Here is a 9,371-nt window from a genome sequence, read left to right as displayed (position 1 = left end):
ACAGCGGCCGTGTCCTGGGATTTCAGTGCGCCTATCTCTGCCTTGTTGGCGTGACCGTGCTGTTTCCGCATGCCTCAGGAGTGAGGCTTTACAGAAATAGCATAATGGATGACACCCAGGCTAGCAATCGCAGGGATATCACTCATTTTACAAGTGGAAAGTTATGGTTTGCGCTCAAGTGAGGAGAAAAATTAGCACAGCTGGAGACCTTACATAAAGTGTTAGAGGGTAAAATTAAAAGTTTCACAAAACACATGGAAAACATATTGAAATAAAGTATTACACTCACATATATACATATTAAAAATGTATTAACAGTGATTCAGGAATATGGTATGTTCAGGTATTTTACAGGAAACTGCTCAAAATTGTGTGTGTGTATGTGATATATATATATATATATATATATATATACATACACACAAAACACGGAAGGGGACTGCACTCTCAAACCGGACCGGGTACACATCCTATGACCCTGCAACATGCTTAGCCCTGGGTGCTCACTGGCAGCTGTGCTGTCCCCAGAGTCACAGGCAGTTAACACCCTTCACTTGTTCCCAGTTTGTTGGATTGAGAGCTTACATTGTGTGGCTGTTTTAGGGTCCCAGATTTTTGGAAGGGACCTTGTCGTGGTACCTGGGCTTCTCCCATTTGGCCAAATGCGGTAACTAACCCTTCCATTTTTTTAATCTTAGCTGAGAGCTTGTAAGTGAGTGCTAGACTTTCTCTGTGTGTTGTATTAATTTGTTTAGTAATTTTCCCTATGGTTCTTGCACCCAGACCTGTCTGGGGTTAACTGCCTATGACTCTGGAGACAGCACAGCTTCCTGTGAGTGCCAATGAGCACCCAGGGCTGAGCATGTTGCAGGGTCATGGGATGTGTACCCGGTCCGGTATGAGAGTGCAGTCCCCTTCCGTGTTTTGTATATGTCTGGGGTGATTACATAAGCCTGTGCACCCTTCACTAATTCCCAGTTTGTTGGATTGAGAGCTTGCATTGTGTGGCTGTTTTAGGGTCCCAGGTTTTTGGAAGGGATCTTGTCGTGGTACCTGGGCTTGTCCCATTTGGCCAAATGCGGTAACTAACCCTTCCAGTTTGCTTTTAATCTTAGCTGAGAGCTTGTAAGTGAGTGCTGGACTTTCTCTGTGTGTTGTATATATATATATATATATCTATATGTGTGTGTGTGTATTTGTATGTGTACATATATATGTGTATGCATGTATCTATGTGTGTGTGTGTGTGTGTATATATATATATATATATATATATATATATATATATATATATATATATATATATACAGAAAAACATAATTTATGTAAGAACTTACCTGATAAATTCATTTCTTTCATATTTGCAAGAGTCCATGAGCTAGTGAAGTACCCACAATTCAGTTTAACGAATAGCCAAGAAGTGGGGTGATAAGAAAGGAGCAAAAGCATCAAACAAGGAATTGGAATAATTGTGCTTTATACAAAAAAATCATAACCACTCAAAAAAGGGTGGGCCTCATGTATGGGATTGCAGATACCCAAGATGTGGAACTTCCACGCAAGAGTCACTAGAGAGGGAGGGATAAAATAAAGACAGCCAATTCCGCTGAAAAAACAATCCACAACCCAAATCAAAAAGTTTTAATCTTTATAATGAAAAAAACTGAAATTATAAGCAGAAGAATCAAACTGAAACAGCTGCCTGAAGTACTTTTCTACCAAAAACTGCTTCAGAAGAAGAAAAAACATCAAAATGGTAGAATTTAGTAAAAGTATGCAAAGAAGACCAAGTTGCTGCTTTGCAAATCTGATCAACAGAAGCTTCATTCTTAAAAGCCCAGGAAGTAGAAACTGACCTAGTAGAATGAGCCATAATTCTTTGAGGCGGGGATTTACCCGACTCCACATAAGCATGATGAATCAAAAGCTTTAACCAAGACGCTAAAGAAATGGCAGAAGCATTCTGACCTTTCCTAGAACCAGAAAAGAAAACAAATAGACTAGAGGTCTTTCTGAAATCTTTAGTAGCTTCAACATAATATTTCAAAGCTCTTACTACATCCAAAGAATGTAAAGATCTCTCCAGAGAATTCTTAGGATTAGGACACAACGAAGGGACAACAATTTCTCTACTAATGTTGTTAGAATTCACAACTTTAGGTAAAAATTTAAATGAAGTCCGCAAAACCGCCTTATCCTGATGAAAAATCAGAAAAGGAGACTCACAAGAAAGAGCAGATAACTCAGAAACTCTTCTAGCAGAAGAGATGGCCAAAAGGAACAAGACTTTCCAAGAAAGTAATTTAATGTCCAGAGAATGCATAGGCTCAAACGGAGGAGCCTGTAAAGCCCTCAAAACCAAATTAAGACTCCAAGGAGGAGAGATTGACTTAATGACAGGCTTGATACGAACCAAAGCCTGTACAAAACAATGAATATCAGGAAGATTAGCAATTTTTCTGTGAAACAGAACAGAAAGAGCAGAGATTTGTCCTTTCAAGGAACTTGCAGACAAACCCTTGCCAAGAGAATTTATGAGAAGAACACCAAGAAATGTAAGTTTTCCAAACTCGGTAATAAATCTTTCTAGACACAGATTTACGAGCCTGTAACATAGTATTAATCACTGAGTCAGAGAAACCTCTACGACTAAGTATTAAGCGTTCAATTTCCATACCTTCAAATTTGAGATTTGAGATCCTGATGGAAAAATGGGCCTTGAGATAGAAGGTCTGGCCTTAACGGAAGTGCCCAAGGTTGGCAACTGGCCATCCGAACAAGATCCGCATACCAAAACCTGTGTGGCCATGCTGGAGACACCAGCAGCACAAACGAACGTTCCATTATGATTTTGGAAATCACTTTTGGAAGAAGAACTAGAGGCGGAAAGATATAAGCTGGTTGATAATTCCAAGAAAGTGACAACGCATCCATCGCTTCCGCCTGAGGATCCCTGGATCTGGACAGATACCTGGGAAGTTTCCTGATTAGATGAGAAGCCATCAGATCTATTTCAGAAGAGGCCAGAACTGAAGAACTCTGAAAATCGCACAGAGTTCCAAAATGTTGATTCGTAATCTCGCCTCCTGAGATTCCCAAACCCCCTGCGCTGTCAGAGATCCCCATACAGCTCCCCAACCTGAAAGACTCGCATCTGTTGTGATCACAGTCCAGGTTGGACGAACAAAGGAGGCCCCTTGAACTAAACAATGGTGATCCAACAACCAAGTCAGAGAAAAACGAACATTGGGATTTAAGGATATTAATTGTGATATCTTTGTATAATCCCTGCACCATTGGTTCAGCATACAAAGCTGGAGAGGTCTCATGTGAAAACGAGCCAAGGGGATCGCGTCCGATGCTGCAGTCATGAGACCTAAAATTTCCATGCACATAGCTACCGAAGGGAATGATTGAGACTGAAGGTTTCGACAAGCTGAAACCAATTTCAGACGTCTCTTGTCTGTTAGAGACAAAGTCATGGATACTGAATCTATTTGGAAACCCAAAAAGGTTACCCTTGTCTGAGGAATCAAGGAACTCTTTGGTAAATTGATCCTCCAACCATGTCTTTGAAGAAACAACATGAGTTGATTCGTGTGAAATTCTGCAGAATGTAAAAACTGAGCAAGTACCAAGATATCGTCCAAATAAGGAAATACCGCAATACCCTGCTCTCTGATTACAAAGAGAAGGGCACCGAGAACCTTTGAAAAGATCCTTGGAGCTGTTGCTAGGCCAAAAGGAAGAGCAACAAATTGGTAATGCTTGTCTAGAAAAGAGAATCTCAGGAACTGATAGTGATCCGGATGAATAGGAATATGAAGATATGCATCCTGTAAGTGTATTGTGGACATATAAAGCCCTTGCTGAACAAAAGGCAGAATAGTCCTTATAGTCACCATTTTGAATGTTGGTATCCTTACATAATAATTCAATATTTTTAGATCCAGAACTGGTCTGAAAGAATTCTCTTTCTTCGGTACAATGAACAGATTTGAATAAAACCCCAGACCCCGTTCCAGATCTGGAACTGGCACAATTACCCCAGCTGACTCCAGGTCTGAAACACATTTCAGAAAAGCCTGAGCCTTTACTGGGTATACTGGAATGCGTGAGAGAAAGAATCTTCTCACAGGTGGTCTTATCTTGAAACCTATCCTGTACCCTTGAGAAACAATGTTCTGAATCCAATGATTTTGAATCGAACTGATCCAAACATCTTTGAAAAATCGTAACCTGCCCCCTACCAGCTGTGCTGGAATGAGGGCAGCACCTTCATGCAGACTTGGGAGCTGGTTTTGATTTCCTAAAAGTCTTGGATTTATTCCAGACTGGAGAAGGTTTCCAAACGGAGACCGTTCCTTTAGGGGAAGGGTCAGGCTTCTGTTCCTTTTGCTGACGAAAAGAACGAAAACGATTAGCAGCCCTATATTTACCCTTAGATTTTTTTATCCTGAGGCAAAAAAGCTCATCCCCCCCCCCCCCCCCCCCCCCCAGTGACAGTTGAAATTATAGAATCCAACTGAGAACCAAATAACTTATTACCTTGGAAAGAAAGAGAAAGCAACGATGACTTAGAAGTCATATCTGCATTCCAAGATTTAAGCCATAAAGCTCTTCTAGCTAAAATAGCTAAAGACATATACCTGACATCAATCCTAATGATATAAAAAATGGCATCACAAACAAAGTTATTAGCATGTTGAAGAAGTTTAACAATGCTATAAGCATCATGGTCCGACACTAGTTGTGCTAAAGCCTCCAACCAGAAAGTGGAAGCTGCAGCAACATCAGCCAAAGAAATCGCAGGCCTAAGAAGATTACCTGAAGATGAATAAGCCTTCCTTAGAAATGATTCAAGCTTCCTATCTAAAAGATCCTTAAAAGAAGTACTATCTGCCGTAGGAATAGTAGTACGTTTAGCAAGAGTAGAAATAGCCCCATCAACTTTAGGGATTTTCTCCCAAAACTCTAATCTATCAGACGGCAAAGGGTACAATTTCTTAAACCTTGGAGAAGGAGTAAATGAAGTACCCAGACTATTCCATTCCCTAGAAATTACTTCTGAAATAGCATCAGGAACTGGAAAAACTTCTGGAATAACTACATGAGGTTTAAAAACTGAATTTAAACGCTTAGTAGATTTAGTATCAAGAGGACTAGACTCCTCCATATCTAATGCAATCAACACTTCTTTCAGTAAAGAACGAATAAACTCCATCTTAAACAAATATGAAGAGTTATCAGTGTCAATATCTGAGGCAGAATCTTCTGATCCAGATAGATCCTCATCAGAGATAGATAAATCAGAATGATGGCGGTCATTTAAAAATTCATCTGATTTATGAGAAGTTTTAAAAGACCTTTTACGTTTACTAGAAGGAGGTATAACAGACAGAGCCTTCCGAATAGAATTAGAAACAAATTCTTTTACATTAACAGGAACATCCTGAACATTAGATGTTGACGGAGCAACAACAGATAATTAATTATTACTAATGGAAATATTATCTGCGTTTGATAGTTTATCATGACAACTAACACAAACTACAGCCAGAGGAACAGTTAGCATAAGTTTACAACAAATGCACATAGCTTTGGTAGAACCGACATCAGGCAGCGTCTTTCCAGAAGTAGATTCTGATCCAGGGTCAGGTTGTGACATCTTGCAATATGTAATAGAAAAAGCAACATATAAAGCAAAATTATCAAATTCCGTAAATGACAGTTTCAGGAATGGGAAAAAATGCAAACAGAACAAGCCTCTAGTAACCAGAAGCAACTAAAAAGTGAGACTTAAATAATGTAAAAAATCTGGCGCCAAGTATGACGCCCATATATTTTTTGCCGCCAAAATCGTCTGTAACAAACACGAGAGTCAAAAATGACGCAACTACGTGAAAACTTCCGGCGTCAACTACGACGCCGGAAATGACGACATTGAAGTCAGACAAACGTCAATCTCGCGCCAAAAAAGTCTCGCGCCAAAAATGACGCAATAAATTCTAGCATTTTTTGCACCCGCGAGCCTAACAGCCCGCAGTTTAGAGGAAAAAATTCAATGAAAATTTTAGGTAAGAAAAATATTTATTCATATGCATTTTCCCAAAAAATTAAACTGACAGTCTGAAAGAAGGAAAATAAACGGATTGATTGAATCATGGCAAATATAGTATAAAACATATATTTAGAACTTTACATGTAAAGTGCCAAACCATAGCTGAGAGTGTCATAAATAAAAATAAGACTTACTTACCCAAAGACACTCGTCTACATAAAGCAGATAGCCAAACCAGTACTGAAACGAGAATCAGCAGAGGTAATGGTATATAAGAGTATATCGTCGATCTGAAAAGGGAGGTAGGAGAAGAAATCTCTACGACCGATAACAGAGAACCTATTAAATAGATCCCCTAGAGTAAGACCATGGTATTCAATAGGCAATACTCCCTTCACATCCCTCTGACATTCACTGCACTCTGAGAGGAAAACCGGGCTTCAGCCTGCTGCAAAGCGCATATCAATGTAGAATCTAGCACAAACAGAAAATAGTCCAAAGAGAGCACTCGCCGTAAATCAAAGTGAATCTTTTAATCCAGTATGTGAACGTTTTCGGGGAGTGACCCCGTCATCAGACAAGTGAAAAAGGTTTTTCTTTTTCACTTGTCTGATGACGGGGTCACTCCCTGAAAACATTCACATACAGGATTAAAAGATTCACTTTGATTTACGGCGAGTGCTCTCTTTGGACTATTATCTGTGTATATTCTGGGATGCACCCAACAACTTTTCTAGCATAGTGAGTGCTGGACTTTTTGCATCATATATATACTGGGGCATATGTATCAAGCTCCATATGGTACCCAAAATTGTACTGCATATTCAAAGAGGCAAAATTATATTTTAATCAAGTGAATTTATACCCTTTTTTATATATGGCAGTACCTCACTGGCCTATGTTACTGCTGACTCCATCTTGTTAAGTCTGCTATCTACAATAACATTTAGCAAATACATTTATTCACACTCAAAGTAGAACTAGATAAAGGCCCATTTCTGACAACCATTGATTGAAACTGGGATACACTCACAAGTGAGATCATAAAACTGATATGAACATTCCTTTGTTTAAAAAGAAAAGTCTTGAAATAGTGTAAACATAAAACCTAAGAGGCCAGTTTTGTGGTTTATGATTTCCTGTATGCAGTCACAATGACTTTACCAGAGCTTTTCACTTTGGTTAATATCTCCAGCTTTAATATTATCACTTGACTATCAAGTGTTAACTATGAATTTGTAATAATAAGTTTTCACTTTTCGCTGAAAGTTTAGGGAGCACTTCATAACGTGAGCTTGCGCAAGTGAACATGAGATCATTTTTTTAAATTCGGGTTTTAATGGTAAAAATACTGTGTCCTCTTAAATATGTTTGTGCTACTCACAATAAGAATTACACTCCACTTGCAATTTAGGCCTAAATAAATGCTAAATGATGTATTCAAAGCCAATATTAGCCTGGGAATAACATGAGGTAAATGTATTTGTTTTGTTATATGTTATTTAACCCCTTAACGACCATTACCCTACAATGTACCATGAGGGTCATTTCTCCTTTAAGGAACCAGCACCGTACCTTGTACAGTGGCCATGTCCTGGGATTTCAGTGCGCCTATCTCTGCCTTGTTGGTGTGACCGTGCTGTTTCCGCATGCCTCAGGAGTGAGGCTTTACAGAAATAGCATAATGGATGACACCCCAGCCTAGCAATCACAGGGACAGGGCGCAACTACGCTAAATATCACTCATTTTACAAGTGGAAAGTTATGGTTTGCGCTCAAGTGAGGAGAAAAATTAGCACAGCTGGAGACCTTACATAAAGTGTTAGAGGGTAAAATTAAAAGTTTCACAAAACACATGGAAAACATATTGAAATAAAGTATTACACTCACATATATACATAATAAAAATGTATTAACAGTGATTCAAAGGAATATGGTATGTGTTCAGGTATTTTACTGGAAAGGGCTCAAAATTGTGTGTGTGTGATATATATATATATATATATATACATACACACAAAACACGGAAGGGGACTGCACTCTCAAACCGGACCAGGTACACATCCAATGACCCTGCAACATGCTTTGCCCTGGGTGCTCACTGGCAGCTGTGCTGTCCCCAGAGTCACAGGCAGTTAACACCCTTCACTTGTTCACAGTTTGTTGGATTGAGAGCTTACATTGTGTGGCTGTTTTAGGGTCCAAGGTTTTTGGAAGGGACCTTGTCGTGGTACCTGGGCTTCTCCCATTTGGCCAAATGCGGTAACTAACCCTTCCATTTTTGCGTTTAATCTTAGCTGAGAGCTTGTAAGTGAGTGCTGGACTTTCTCTGTGTGTTGTATTAATTTGTTTTGTAATTTTCTCTATGGTTCTTGCACCGAGACCTGTCTGGGGTTAACTGCCTATGACTCTGGGGATAGCACAGCTTCCTGTGAGTGCCAATGAGCACCCAGGGCTAAGCATGTTGCAGGGTCATAGGATGTGTACCCGGTCCGGTATGAGAGTGCAGTCCCCTTCCATGTTTTGTATATGTATGGGGTCATTACATAAGCCTGTGCACCCTTCACTAATTCCCAGTTTGTTGGATTGAGAGCTTATATGGTAAATAATATATATAGTAGGCGCTTAGAGCGGAAGGATATGTGGATATCGATCTTGAGAAAGACCCATAAGGGTTGAAACGCGTAGAAAGGACTCACCAGCTGTTTTAAAGTTAACCACAGAAAGGACTCACCAGCTGTTTTAATGTTAACTGCAGATCTTCTGAGTAAAGATTTGGAACAAGAAGGAATATTATACTCTGCGTACTTGATGTACTAAAGAGCAGAGGAAGACTTGGAGGAGTTCGTAAAGAAATACTTGCGCAAGTGAGAGTCACCACGGGATTCCGGAAACCGGGTGACGTAATTCAACGGAGATCGAGAGCCGCAGGTAGTCGGCATATCGAGTAAGGCGGCTAATGTATAAAGCTAAATACAGAGACACGGGAAGGAGGTAAGATAGCCTCATTGTGTCACTTAGGCATCAAGATAACACTAACCGCTCCTACGGACATACATAAAAAGGTGAGAAAGCCTTCCTAAAATTACACAGATATTGTGAACAGTGAACAGCGCCAGTGATAAATACTGACGGCTGAAAGCAACTAATTGAATTTGGAGCACCTTGGGAGACAATCAGCCCCGATGTAACGGGTTATTGTTGGTAACTTTCTTAAAGTTTTAAACCCACATTTTTCAAAAGGATATTTAAGACCTGGGGATTATTCTATGTTTTAATCAAGCATGAGATGTTTTTAAACCAAGCATGA

The sequence above is a fragment of the Bombina bombina genome, chromosome 4, assembly GCF_027579735.1.
Source record: "Bombina bombina isolate aBomBom1 chromosome 4, aBomBom1.pri, whole genome shotgun sequence".
Lineage (NCBI taxonomy): Eukaryota > Metazoa > Chordata > Amphibia > Anura > Bombinatoridae > Bombina > Bombina bombina.
Note: the sequence above shows the minus strand (reverse complement) of the source record.